The sequence below is a fragment of the Neopsephotus bourkii genome, unplaced genomic scaffold (genome assembly GCF_033783945.1).
Source record: "Neopsephotus bourkii isolate Nb327-2 ecotype Australia unplaced genomic scaffold, CSIRO-AGI_Nbou_v1 NB_1346, whole genome shotgun sequence".
Taxonomy (NCBI): Eukaryota; Metazoa; Chordata; class Aves; order Psittaciformes; family Psittacidae; genus Neopsephotus; species Neopsephotus bourkii.
In genome coordinates this window covers 2,132,450-2,147,817 of record NW_026901826.1, presented here as the reverse complement: position 1 = coordinate 2,147,817, position 15,368 = coordinate 2,132,450, and the positions used below count along the sequence as shown (strand labels likewise).

Here is a 15,368-nt window from a genome sequence, read left to right as displayed (position 1 = left end):
AGCTCTGTCTGTTTTGAGTACTGCTTTAGCTCCACAGCTCCTTCAGATCTACAGTTTCACTATTTTATGCCAGTTAACTTTACTAGCTAAAATCATCTCCATCACTGTAAAATGAGCAAAATGCATTATTGTATTGGTATTTGCAGGATCATTAAAAGCTAACATTAAACAGCATTTGTATTAGACAAACACTTGCTAATTGAAGCTTTTTCCACATTGATGTCGTACATAAAGGTCAGATTTAACTTGTACTCAATGACAGCGAATGAAGCAATGCATGTGATGCATTTCAAGATCTTTCTTTTTTAATTTTTTTAATTTTACCAGTGATTATATAAGTTTCATAGAATCATAGAACAGTTAGGGTCGGAAAGGACTTTAAGATCATCAAGTTCCAACCCCCATGCCATGAGCAGGGACACCTCGCTCTAAACCATATCACCCAAGGCCTCGTCCAACCTGCCCTTGAACATGCCAGGAATGGGGCATTCACAGCCTCCCTGGGCAACCTATTCCAGTGCCTCACCACCCTAACAGGAAAGAATTTCCTCCTTATATCCAATCTAAACTTCCCTTGTTTAAGTTTTAACCCATTACCCCTTGTCCTATCACTACAGTCCCTAATGAAGAGTCCATCCCCAGCATCCCTATAGGCCTCCTTCAGATACTGGAAGGCTGCACTCAGCCTTCTCTTCTCCCGGCTGAACAGCCCCAACTTTCTCAGCCTATCTTCATATGGGAGGTGCTCCAGTCCCCTGATCATCCTCTTCGCCCTCCTTTGGACCTGTGCCAACAGATCCATGTCCTTTTTATGTTGAGGACACCAGAACTGTACACAATACTCCAAGTGAGGTCTCACGAGAGCAGAATAAAGGGGCAGGATCACCTCCTTCGACCTGCTGGTCACACTCCTTTTGATGCAGCCCAGGATATGGTTCGCTTTCTGGGCTGCAAGCGCACACTGCCGACTGCTGTTCATTTTCTCATCGACCAACACCCCCAAGTCCTTCTCCACAGGGCTGCTCTGAATCTCTTCTCTGCCCAACCTGTAGCTGTGCCTGGGATTGCTCCCACCCAGGTGTAGGACCTTGCACTTGGCACGGTTAAACTTCATGAGATTGGCATCAGCCCACCTCACAAGCATGTCAAGGTCCCTCTGGATGGCATTCCTTCCCTCCAGCGTATGAACCGAACCACACAGCTTAGTGTCATCGGCAAACTTGCTGAGTGCGCACTCAATCCCACTGTCTGTGTCAGCAACAAAGATGTTAAACAAGACCAGTCCCAACACCGATCTCTGAGGGGCACCACTCCTTACTGGTCTCCAGCTGGACACTGAGCCACTGACCACAACTCTTTGTGTGTGGCCCTCCAGCCAGTTCTTTATCCACTGAGTGGTCCATCCATCAAATTGATGTCTCTCCAATTTAGAGACAAGGATGTTGTGTGGGACAGTGTCGAACGCTTTACACAAATCCAGGTAGATGACATCAACTGCTCTACCCCCGTCCATCAGTTCTGTAGCCCCATCATAAAAGGCCACCAAATTGGCCAGGCAGGATTTCCCCTTAGTGAAGCCATGCTGGCTGTCAGCACGCAGCTTGTTGATTTTCTAATTTATAGTAGGTATCTTCTTAAATGACTTGGAGATCTTGCAATAGACACATGTAAATAAGTAAAATATATTAATGCATCAAACAGTATGAAAATGAGGTAAAAATATATGTAACGTTTCAGTCCTTCAATGGAACCTGCCTAAAATTCATGTGCTGAGTGTTTTGTGCCTGTCCTCCGCTTTTCCAACTGTGACTACAAAATAAAAGCCATTACCAGACTCAAAGGAATTTAGCAAAGAGCTGAAGCCAGACAGAAAAAAAATTAAAATATCTGCAGTTTAGTAATGCTTACTTTAAGACTACCTGATGTCTCAAAAAATGGAAAATTGAACCTGCCACTTTCTGGAATATCTTTACTAAACATGACTGCTGTAGTAACATTTTCTGAAAGATTTGCTGAATCTTCTTGAGAGGTAAATGTGGACAAAGTATGATTAATTTGAACATTATCTACCAGGAGCTCAATATTTTAACCTGATGAAGCAGGGGTTTTAATGAAATATTATCCAGTAATATTGTTTTCTGCCCAACTTAGGTAAGAAGTTGAAAGCTTGCTGCTGGGGAATATAGGGAAGATGAAATTATAACAATCTAAATAAGATGTATATGAAAAGAATAAAATAACTCTACTTCTATCAATTAACTTATGTTGTCAGTGCCAGTGTTTTAGAAATATTTCTTAAGATGTGAAGAATTCCTGGTGAGTCATAGTATTTCCCATCTCCCTAACATTTTTTTTTTCCTTTATATGTGAATTCAGTTCAGTAGGCATTTAAATAGCTTAGCTCCAACAGAAACTGTGGAGGCATACCTATTCTGAAATAGCTAAGCCTTGAAAAGCTCATCTGAGTTCAAATCTGTTCCAGATGGGGCAGAGCTGGGTTTAGAATGAAGACCGTTGTCTAAGCATGAAGCTACTGTGGGGAGGATGTGTTCTACCATAAATGTCATCCTGAGAATTTTTTTTATGTAAATCTTCATTTGAATGGTGAATGGTGAATGGTAAATGGTAAAAACAGTTGGCTGAAAAATTCTAGTGTGCCTGCATGGCAATCCTGAGTATATTCTCTTGTTGTGTATCCTCATGAGCCTTTGCTTGAGCTTTGGAGATACTACATAAGTAATCTCATCATATTTCCCACCTTAGAGTTGAGAAAAGGTCAAGTCTCTCTGCATCCAGGTGATGTGTGGCAGCAAGCAGCAGGAGCTGCTGTCAAATGAAGATGCTCAGAGTCCACATCTTGGGAGTCCTAGGCAGGAGCAAAGAGGTCTGCCTATGAGCAAGGATTTTTCACTTTTCAGCCCACACCCTTCTCATACTGGGGCAGAGCTTGTCATCTCTGGGAAGTATCATGAAGAGCAGAGCACTTTAGGAGCAACAAAATAATTTCAGAATGTATGAATTCTTACAGGTGAAATTCAGACTAAAAATATTTATTTCCTTATAAACACACTTAAAATACCACGGTAAGTTCAGTGTAATTTGCTATTTTACGACAGCCTTTAAGTGCTGTAGATAGACCATGGTTGCTTTTGACATCAATGTGTTCTAACAGCATGGTATCTGAACATGGCTTAAAATTGGGATATTTTGCTCTGAGTTACTGACTGCCACCCTTTTAAATATGTTTTCATATTTGATAGTAAATTTCAAAGCAATTACATTTATTACATTTTTGTTGCAAAAAAAAGGGCTAACTTCAGAAGCCTCTCTATAATAATAATCTTCCAGAATTGAATGTAATTTCAGAAGCGGTATTAGGGTATTTTCTATTGGTTTTGTTCATGAAAAAATTATCTCCCCAAATATTCAGTAAATTTATTAATTGGTAAAAATTTCATTTTAAATTAACTTTTATAACATACACACCAATGAATAGATTTTCCCAATAGTTTGTTGAACTCGAGCAATAATACTAAATAGAATGTGCAAATACTTTTGGAATCATCATTAGAGATGGGTGACGATCTCTTTATGAATAATTTCAGTGTGAACTATTGAGGCAGATTTAACTATTGAGATAGTTGAATAAGCATAAAACTAACTCTTTAAGCAGAAATCTTTAATTTCAAGCTTTTTCTTTGTCCTTACTGCTGGACAAAGCATTTCTCCTTGATGGGAGTGTTAGTGACAACCCCCCCTCCCCCCCCAAATTCTCTTTTGCCATCATTGTATTGTGAATAAATAACTCCTGCTAGTTTTAAAATACATGTCTATCTTCATGATCATAATCCTCATGAGAAATGGGATTTACAGGTAAAGATGCTTTAGAATTATACTATGTACAGTGATCTTTCTTTGTACTTTTGCATGAATGTGCAAACTTCAAGAAAACCCACAGTTACATGTAATTGGCCTTACTGCTTTCGGAAGCGATAACTAACCTTAGAGATTTTGAGGGCAAAAATAATTCTTTGCCCTTGCAGCCAAACTAATCCAAAAGATAAACCCATTGCCACTGGAGAAATGAAGGCAATGTCTATATTGCTGTAACCTGGATGAGACTTCCATGGACAGAGAAGGTGATGCCTCCCTGTTTAAATCAGCATATACACTGACACGTGATTTGATAGGAGTTAGATAAACCTCTGAAAGAAATTACATTTTTGAGTTGCTGTTTGTTTACTCTTTGATAGGTGTTGTGATCTGCATATCTGACCCATTTACTGGTTTTATTAATTTTTATTATGGCAGCCCATATTCAGATAAAATGCATGCAACTGGAAGTTTTTGAAGTGCAAGCTGTCAGGTAGTGAAATGCTGTAAATCCACTGTATTGCCGTAAAGATTTTGTGCTAGAAAAGGTTAAATTTATTCAGCAAAAAACTGTTAAATTCTTGCAACTACCTGGGCAAAAGTTTTCTTCTTGTATATTATCTTTTTTTACTAAAAGTAATTCTAGTACTTTATGCCTCAGGCTTTTTTTTTTTTTTTTTAACTATGAAAGGATTTTGCTTATCATCTTTTAGAGTCTGATTTATTAAATTTCAAATTAAGATTGACAGATTATATTTTGATACTTTCTGGATATTTATGCTTTTGAAACAGGTGAATCCAGGAGGAAATCATTTTTATCTTGTAATCATGAGTTGTACAAGATGAAGAAATTTGCATATGCTTGCCTCAATCTGCAAGTATCCTCAAATGGGAAGTACCTCTATCATTTTAGCCTGTTCCTGAAATAGTTCAATTTGTGTGGTAATGTTCTTACAGTAAATTTGATTGCAGGCTGGCGTATCTCCGCTTATATTTCCCTTTTCTGTACAATAGATCCCTGCCTCTCTAATTTCTGTGGTTTAAAATTGAAGAACATTCATGATATTGTGAATATCTAAGACAAAATAAGGCCAGACTTTGAAGGACAACAGAACCAGGGTGCATTATTAACATTCAATATGTATCCATACATAAAAAAAATGCCCCCTTATGAAGAAAGCCAACTAACAGAAGAAACAACATCAAGTATATAACTTCTTTGATGTCAGAAATTGATGTTGGTATGATACACTTGCAAGACTGTAGTAGCTTGGACCTTATGCTGTAGTAAGAAGAAAAGCTGTTTTATTTCAGGAAGCTAACCTTAGGACTGTATCACTGGGTGTTCTAGAAGGGTATAACTCTGAATAACATCCACTGAAGTTCCAGTTTTTCTCTTCTTTTTTTGAGTAAAAAAAAATTACGTAAGTTTAAATTCAACCAAAGGAAAGATATTACTGCTGCATGCAAAGATTTAGGGTCAATGGCTCAGTGTCCAGCTGGAGACCAGTAAGGAGTGGTGTCTCTCAGGGATCGGTGTTGGGACCGATCTTGTTCAACATCTTTGTCGCTGACGTGGACAGTGGGATTGAGTGCGCCCTCAGCGAGTTTGCGGATGACACCAAGCTGTGTGGTTCGGTTGATATGCTGGAGGGAAGGAATGCCATCCAGAGGGAACTTGACACGCTTGTGAGGTGGGCTGTTGCCAACCTCATGAAGTTTAACCATGCCAAGTGCAAGGTCCTACACCTGGGTCGGATCAACCCTAGGCACAGCTACAGGTTGGGCAGAGAAGAGATTCAGAGCAGCCCGGTGGAGAAGGACTTGGGGGTGCTGGTCGATGAGAAAATGAACATGAGCCGGCTTCAGTTTGTTCTCGCAGCCCAGAAAGCCAACCGTATCCTGGGCTGCATCAAAAGGAGCATGACCAACATGTGGAAGGGGGTGATCCTGCACCTCTGCTCTGCTCTCATGAGACCTCACCTGGAGTATTTTGTGCAGTTCTGGTATCCTCAACATAAAAAGATCATGGATGTGTTGGAACAAGTCAAGAGGAGGGCCACCAGAATGATCAGGAGACTGGAGCACCTCCTGTATGACGATAGGCTGAAAAAGTTGGGGCTGTTCAGCCTGGAGAAGAGAAGGCTGCGTGGAGACCTCCTAGCAGCCTTCCAGTATCTGAAGGAGGCCTATAGGGATGCTGGGGATGGACTCTTCATTAGGGACTGTAGTGATAGGACAAGGGGTAACGGATTCAAACTTAACCAGGGGAAGTTTAGATTGGATATAAGGAGGAAGTTCTTTACTGTAAGGGTGGTGAGGCAGTGGAATGTGTTGCCCAGGGAGGTTGTGAATGCTCCATCCCTGGCAGTGTTCAAGGCCAGGTTGGATGGAGCCTTGGGTGACATGGTTTAGTGTGAGGTGTCCCTGCCCATGGCAGGAGGGTTGGAACTTGATGATCTTAAGGTCCTTTCCAGCCCTGACTCTTCCGTGATTCTATATGCGTAACATAACATAGCTTTCCGTTGTAGTCTGTTCTGTTTCATTCCGGTCTCTTCTGTTCTATCCCATGCCATTTTATTCCATTCCATTCCCTGCTCTCACAGTGCGTGGTACAAGAAGGAGATCCTTATTTATCTGAAATGCCAGGGGAATTTCAGCACCATAAGCACTTTCAAAGACACAAAAAAGAACGGTTACAAGTGGAAAGAGTATTTTATTTATTTCTAAATGAAGTTATTTGATTTAGTTTAGCTTAGTTAATTTTTGTCTGTTTTAGTTTAGAGCCTTCAGTTTATCTGGAAAAAACATCCCTTGCAGCCTGACAAAGGAAAGGCAGGGCAGGAGCGGTGCCGTGGTAGTGGGAGAGCAGTGCAAGAAGAACCCAGCCAGAAAGGGCCAGGGAAGAGCTGACAAGGGGTGGTGCTCAATGCTACAGAGGACAGCAGCAAGTCCCGGGGCCACTCTGGGGCCACCCTGGGAGTCCAGAAGGCTGCCTCCCCCTGTATGCGGGGCACGAGGGCCACCTGCATGGAGCATGAGCACCGGGTGATAACGCAGCCAGAAAGGACCGAGGAGCCCTGACAAGTGGTCATGCTCAGTGCTCAGAGGAAGGCAAAAAACCCCCGGGGACTGGTGCCGATCTGCTCCTGGGGAAAATTCCTTCCTGACCCCAGTGCTGGTGATCGGCTACTCCCTGAGCATGTGAGCAAGACCTGCTCCTGGTCCACACGCTGGTTCCACCTCTAAGGGGACAAGGGGACACTGGCATTGCTTTTTCTGCTTCCACCCGGAGCCATTTCAGGGGCTTCCAACAAGAGCAAAATGCCATTGGCCTGGTGAATCCTTGGAGTAAGAATCCTTCCTGTGCTTGGCAAAGGGAGCTCAAGAGCACTGGGAGAGGGCACGGAGCCATCTGTGAATCCTTTTTCTTCTGGCTACTGCCACTCTCTCCCCGGGCGATAAGAACAGTGAGCTTCCCGATGACTGAGGCAGGAGCCCTAAATGATGCCTTGAGTGTGGCCCCTCCAGGAGCTGGAGCTGCAGCACAGAACCTCCCTCAGCTTTGTGCAGCTCCAGGTGTTCCCTCCTTCAGCACCCCGACAGGCAATTCCCCAGGGCCCAGCAGATGAGGAGGGTGGGTGCCCCGGCAGCTGGAGCAGGATTTCCATCCATCCATCCAAGGAGATTTGAGCGTGGCCCCTCCAGGACCTGGAACTGCAGCACAGAACCTCCTGCACTTCGTGCAGCTTCAAGTATTCCCCCCACCAGCCCCCTCCCCCCTCCCAGTAATCCCCCCCCCGTGCCCCAAGCCCTTTCTCTCAGATGCCCTCAGGCTGCCAGCCCTGCCCTGGTGGCAGTGCCGAGCACTCTGGCAGTGGGACAGGGGACGACGCTGCCTTATACAGCCCCAGAGCATTGTAATGCTGTGTTGCCGGGTGCTGGCACTGTGACACAGGGGTGACAGGGCACCTACAGCCCTGCCCACCGCAGCCCTGCTGCTGCTGCCCCTTCACCCAGCATCCTTTAGAAAAACGCCTTTGGGCTGCTGGCCCTGAGGCAGTGCCTGTGCCCAGGAAGCCCAGGGGGATGTCCCTGCCCAGGGTGGCCACACGCTGGGCATCGCTGCAGGGTGTCCCTGTAAATAAATGTGTTTGTTCAGACTGTATCCATAAAGGCTTTTATGCCATGTACAGTCATTTGACTGTGGCGATCCCAAAGGTGAAAGGAAAAGGGTTTGGGTTCCTTTTGCATGAACTTTGCAGAAGCATAGAGAGCATACGGTGTTTCCTCAGCATTCCTCATCAATACACCAATGGGCATTTGCGACTGCACTGCTTATGGTGAGGTGTTCTTCTTGGAAAGGAGAATTCAAGAAATCTCTCCTGCGTTTGTTACACAGTGTAATGTTTGTAGCAGAGGGTGTTTAGATGTTTGCTTGTGTTTGTTAACGTTCATGGGTCTAGTCTGGGAATTTACCTTTTGTCTTACTACTTGAATGCAACACTTCACTGACTGCTGCCTGATTCCACGTTCTCAAAAGCTCAACAAAGTCTTTTGATCCCAATTTGGTTTAAACTGTTTGGATCAAGCAGGTTTTCCCTGCAACACTCATGAAACACAAGTAAGTGACTCAGTTCTGTAGAATAGCTTTAAAACCCTCAGTGAAGTATCGTGTAAGAAGAACATGGAGCTAGCAGATGATCTGGCTCGAGACCATCTTAAGAACCTGAACATGCACAAGCCCATGAGACCTGATGAAATCCATCCGCAGGTGCTGAAGAGGCTTGCAAATGAAGTTGCTAAGCCACCATCCGTCATATTTGAAATATCTTGGCAGTCAGATGAAGTTCCCGACAACTGGAAAAAGGGAAATATAACCCCCATTTTCAAGAAGGGGAAAGTGAATGACCTGGGGAAATACAGACCAGTCAGTCTCACCTCTGTGCCTGGCAAAATCTTGGAGCAGATTCTCCTGGAAGGCATGCTAAGGCACATAAAAATCAACAAGGTGCTTGGTGAAAGCCAGCATGGCTGTCACCTTCATGGCATGTCCCCTTCACTAAGGGGAAATCCTGTCTGGCCAATTTGGTAGCCTTCTGTGATGGGGCTACGGAACTGATGGACAGCAGTAAAGCAGTTGATGTCATCTACCTGGATTTGTGTAAAGCGTTTGACACTGTCCCACATGACACCCTTGTCTCTAAACTGGGGAGACATCAATTTGATGGATGGACCACTCGGTGGATAAAGAACTGGCTGGAGGGCTGCACACAAAGAGTTGTGGTCAATGGCTCAGGGTCCAGCTGGAGACCAGTAGGGAGTGGTGTCCCTCAGGGATCGGTGTTGGGACCAGTCTTGTTCAACATCTTTGTCGCTGACATGGACAGTGGGATTGAGTGCGCCCTCAGCGAGTTTGCCGATGACACCAAGCTGTGTGGTTCGGTTGATACGCTGGAGGGTCTTAAGGTCGTTTGCAACCCTAATTCTTCTATGATTCTATGATTCTATCATTATATCATTTTATGATTATGGAACTAGATTACAAATTTTTAAGATAGTAATGGGCTCCAAAATGCAGTTCTGTTTGATTGTTCTAGAGCATGTCCTTGCTTACACCAGTTACTAGCTTTGACTGCTGCACTGGGAAGCTGTTTCACTTTCACCAAGAACTTTGAAGGAGTTAGTTTCAAAGACTTCCAAGATTACAGCAAAATATTAGTGCTGTGGTTAATTATGTGTTGTTGTTTAATTCAAACATAGCCTCTGGTCCATTTTTATTCACTTATCATAGAAGCATATTAATCTAGGGTAGATTCATCATGCTTTGCTTTCAACCTTTTCCCCCCACCCCTTAAATTTTTGGTTATTTGTCCTCAGTTTCTGAGTCCTTTCAGTGATATACAGAATTGAGAGAGATTTCTTGATCACTCTAGTTCGCTGCAAGCTGAAACCCATAGTTGGAGGTTCCTGTAAAGGTTGTATAGATCTGTGCTGCTGTTGAAAAGGGAGTCCCTCATTGTCTTCTTCCTAACTCCTTCATCACTAATGACCTAGTCCTGCCAAACAAAAAAATAATTATTTTTTTTTCCCAGAAAATCCTGTTTCCTATTCCAGAGGTATAGGTTAAAATGACTGCTTATTCCTGATCTTATGTAGTTATTCTATATGAACAATTTTACAATATTTAAATAAATGTAGTTTGTTTAATTCTGATTATTCAGTGATTTTCTTTGACACTTAAAGCTCTATATCTAATTATATTCCTAAATTCTTCTCACTGCAAGACGATTCCACTTATCCACTTCTGTTTATCAAAATTTTCACTGAAAATCAGCACTGTTTGCTTGTTATTTACTGTATTTTCTCCTGGATTGCTCTGTGGGGAGAAGGGGATAGACATCTCCAGGTGACAATCAATGCCATTGCCCTTTAGATAACTGCTGCAGGACAGGTTGTCTCATCCCGCAGACTGCAGAGAAAGCCTTGATAAAGCCTTTGACTAAATACCTTCTTTTCAGAACTTAGCATTGTATTTGTCTGAGTATGTATCTAAAGTTCAATAACAAGAATCAAATTCAGTGACATGAAGCACAAAACCCATAGAAATAATCTTTGCTAATCTGTTTATCTTCAGCAATTAACAGAAAGGATAGTTGGGCAGCCTTTATGTTTCATTCTGAAATTTCTGTACTTGTGGGGCTTTATTTAAATGTGGTTTTATATTCTTGTGTAAATGTTGTACCATCTTAAGATCTACTGACTTTGAGTTTTAATAAACAGTTCTCTATTGATGACAAGAAGAAAAAGTGTCTGAAATAGTGATCAACAAGGTGCCTGAAAGGAAAGGATGAAATATAGAAACAAAAGAATGGTGAGCAGGAAATCAGATGAAACAGGTGGCTCTAGAAGAAGCCAGAAGTAATGAAAAGTACTTACATGTGACAACTGCACCCTTCCCCCCTTTCCTAAATCTTATACTCTTCTGAAATATACATCCTGAATGCTAGGACACATCCTGTCACTTTCACAAGTGTTAAGGAGAATAAAATTCCAGATGATCTTTTGGGGTTTGATTTTCAAGGCACAGATACAGCCTAGTGCCTACTGCAGGTATTAAATATTCCTGGACTGAAGGACATGCCCAGATGTATGTATGCGTGTGCATTTATGTGCATCTATATCTCTCATATATTTTACCACTGCTGCTGCACTGTAACCCATCAGTTCATAAGCTGAGATCACTAAATTGGAGGTTGAGCTAGGTCTGTTTACAGACATTTCCTTAATGAGATTTCTGTCATCTGGTATTATGAATGCTCTATATTTCCAATTTTAAAATCTGGAATATATATCTAATGTGTAAAATATAACATTTGACCAACTTGATCAGTCACTAGCAATTAAGCAGCTGTGATAGCTATTTATATAATTGAAGAAAAAGTTTACAGTCAAAGCCTTAGAGCTAGAATGAGTTCTACTCTTCTGAAATTATAACCCAGTGCTACTGAAGACCAGGCCATTTTAAAATTAGCAGAAACTATTTGTAAATACACAAGTATTTTGGGATATTATTTATTCATTTTTATTATGTATAATATATTTTACATAGCTTCAGGTACAGCTGAATTACTGTTTTATGTTTGCATATCAAGGTTTTGGTAGCCAGGGAGCTACTGGGGTGGCTTCTGTGAGAAGATGCCAGAAACTTCCCCCATGTCCAATAGAACCAACACCAGCCAGCTCCAAGATGGACCCGCCATGGGCCAAGGCTGAGCCCTTCAAAGATGATGGAAGCAACTCTGGGGTAACGTATTTAAGAAGGGGAAAAACTGCTGCTGGATAGATGAGTGAGAGAATGTGAGAGAAATAGTCCTGCAGACTCCAAGGTCAGTGCAGAAGGAGGGAGGAGGTACTCCAGGCATCAGAGTAGAAGTTCCTCTGCAGCCCATGGTGAAGACCATCAGGATGTGCCCCTGCAGCTCATGAAGGTCTGCACTGGAGCAGATCTCCACGTGCAGCCCAGGGAGGATCCCGGGCTGGAGCAGTGGAGATGCCCGAAGTAGGCTGTGACCCCATGGGAAGCCTGCTGTGGAGCATGCTCCTGGCAGGACCTGTGGCCCATGGAGACAGGAGCCCATGCTGAAGTTACGCAGAAGCATCTTCTTTGGGAAAGTATTTTACAGGTTAAAGGAATTAATTTATTAATTTATAGTTACAACTCTGAAATTTTTGAATGGCAGACAGGCAAGGGACCATGCCTATAGACTGCTTTGTGTTAGGCTTATGCACTGCAGGTGGTGTTGAAGTTCATGTGTCCCTACATTGAGACTATGTTCCACAAAAAATGGAGAAACCACTGCATACACTTGTATCCGTTCCTTGCCTGAGCTATCTGGTGTATGTTGTAATTACATCATGCAGCTTCTCCTTAACATCCTTCCAGAGTTTAACGCAGTAGAAAATGTGACACTTAATTGATGCTATCAAACATTACCTGCCATCAACAATGGAATCTCCTTGCTCTCTTTTTTTATGTGCTTCCTTAATCAAGTTATGAGTCTGAATGATTTCCACAAATTCCTCAAATTACCTAGTTTTAACACAGTTGGGATAGACCAGTAATCTCTAATCATAGCAGGGCAACTGCTGTTGAGTGGCACAAGGCCCCCACCAGGGTTTCAGAAGTTCACATTGCCTCAGTCTACCTGCTCCATAGGCTCCCTGTCTGAAACCTGTCAAAGAGATAAAAGCATCCATTATCTGCCAAAAGTATGTTCTGCAATATAATGGTAATCACATAAAATCAGTGGTCTGCATTCATGCTTGGTAGGGATGGCTATTTCACAAAACCTGTCATTCTGAGGGATTTAATTTACTTTTTCTCTTGTGTTCATTTAAGAAATATGACAACATGCAGTTATTTTAAGACTGAGGCCACAGTTTTGTATTCAAATTGTATTAGAGGATCATCATATTCCTCACCAGTTTAAACCTACAGAGTACAAGCCAGAACACAAGCTTTCAATAATTACTTCAAGGTGTTTTTTGCTCTGTTTTATTCCTATACTCTTCTCCATCTAAGCTACAGTATATATCAAGGTCTTTGTCCTCTACCTTCTATTTTCTGCTTTATAAATTTGTTGTGTGATTCAAACAATACTTTGCAATTAATACTTTTGGAAGTCATGTGTTTCTTAGATGAGCTGCTCCACTCAAAGAGCTAAAGAAAATGCTATAGAGAAACAGAGGATCTTTTATACCTGCAGGGGGCATTGCAATACAAAGAAAAGTAGCAATGGAAGTTATTAAGACTTTTCTCCAACCGGTTTGCACGATGACATTTTATATGAGGTTTGACTGTCAGAGGTATGGAGTCGTGTTTTGTTTGTTTGTTTTGGGGGGGGTATTCAAAAAATACAAGTTGTTTTGAAGATACTAATCATCTTTTTCTCATGTTTTTGAAGTCACATTAAGAAGAAGATTTAAATTTCATTCTGAAGGATGCTTTTCTATATTCTTGTATGTACTAATACTGATGAGGAGCATTGAGATGACGATTTTAAAATGGGACATAAAATGCAATTATATTTTCTTTTACTATACTACATACTTCTATGTAGTATAGAAAAAGAGTTTTCAAATGATCTGTTAATAACATTTCAAACATATTCACTAACTTGGTGATTCTACTTAGTCTGTACACATTATGAATGTCTTGCTATAGTTTTTTAGAAATATTATTATATTTATGTAGAAGAAACAAGACATGCTGATACTAAACTGGGAGGAGTGGCTGACACACCAGAAGGCTGTGTTGCCATTCAGCGAGACCTGGACAGGCTGGAGAGTTGGGCAGGGAGAAACCTGATGAAATTCAACAAGGGCAAGTGTAGAGTCTTGCATCTAGGGAAGAACAACCCCATGTACCAGTACAGGTTGGGGTTGACCTGCTGGAAAGTAGTGAAGGGGAAAGGGACCTGGGGGTCCTGGTGGATAGGAGGATTACCATGAGCCAGCAATGTGCCTTTGTGGCCAAGAAGGCCAATGGCATCCTAGGGTGTATTAGAAAGGGTGTGGTTAGTAGGTCAAGAGAGGTTCTCCTCCCCCTCTACTCTGCCTTGGTGAGGCTGCATCTGGAATACTGTGTCCAGTTCTGGGCCCCTAAGTTCAAGAAGGACAGGGAATTGCTTGAAAGAGTCCAGCACAGAGCCACAAAGAAGCTTAAGGGAGTGGAACACCTCCCTTATGAGGAGAGGCTGAGGGAGCTGGGTCTCTTTAGCTTGGAGAAGAGGAGACTGAGGGGTGACCTCATCAATGTTTACAAATATGTAAAGGGTGAGTGTCAGGATGATGGAGCTAGTTTTTTTCAGTGATGTCCATGATAGGACAAGGGGCAATGGGTGTAAACTGGAGCATAGGAGGTTCCATGTGAACACCAGGAAAAACTTCTTTACTGTGGGAGTGACAGAGCACTGGAACAAGTTGCCCAGGGGGATTGTGGAGTCTCCTACATTGGAGATATTCAAGGCCCACCTGGACAAGTTCCTGTGTGATGTACTCTAGGTTACCCTGCTCTTGCAGGGGGGTTGGACTAAATGATCTTTTGAGGTCCCTTCCAACCCTTGCGATTCTGTGTGATTCTGTGTGACATCTCAGCTAGCAAGCAGTTCTAATATAAAATGTTATCTAATGTGTTGCACACATATATGAGAGTGCTGGTGGATAGCTTGTCACTTTTCATAGAATTAATTAAGTATTGGCTGTAGTAGAATTTTACAGATTTATAACCTATAAAGTTGTGAGTGAAAACCAGCTGTTGTGTAACTTCCAATTCACAGATAATAGATGAACTTTTGTAAACATAAACACTGGGAATTATGGGTTTACACTTCTAAAATAGCCAAAATATATACATATGAATCTGTATAGAAGATGAATATGAAATGCCCTGATACAGAGTCACTGATTTTTCAACACTTTGTCAACCATTCTCTGCTTCTCAGTTATGGAAAGTCTTTCTCCTTAGTAGAAAAACAAAAAAAAAAAGAAAGCTATTAACAATTAGCAAAAATGGAAGTTGACCAGAGTTGAGAGCTGTCAATAGGCAGAAAAAGGCGATTAGTTGGTTTTACTAATCATTCAAAAGGAGAAGACTATCCAACCTCTGCAAGTACAGTACAATGGCTGTAGTGGTAGCTGCATGATTGATAGTATTTCTATGCAATTTCAGCTCATTTTACTTCCTTTCAGTCCTGAAATGCCTTTTTTTTTTGGTATCTATTCTTCCAGTAGCAGTCGAATTATGACTTACAAGTTTTAGTTGCACCATGATTTGTGGGAGCCCACTGTTATTCTTTCAAACTGGAATCACACATCTTTGCAAATTTGTATCCAGTTATACCAAGGAAAAAAGGAAGACCTATTTTGATGGTAGAGTAATCATAGATTAGAGGCTTAGCTGAGGGGAGATAATTTTATTTCCACTGTTTATA

General features: G+C 42.0%; 1 long non-coding RNA gene across 1 annotated transcript in view; it reads right to left on the bottom strand.

The window, feature by feature from the left end:
* Positions 1-6,569: 6,569 nt before the first annotated feature.
* The window catches only part of LOC133219321 (uncharacterized), a 92,794-nt gene continuing 83,995 nt past the window's right edge, over positions 6,570-15,368 (bottom strand). Inside the window, exon 2 of the long non-coding RNA XR_009727396.1 lies at positions 6,570-7,137. This is a non-coding gene — a long non-coding RNA (uncharacterized LOC133219321). The remainder of the gene's footprint in view (positions 7,138-15,368) is intronic.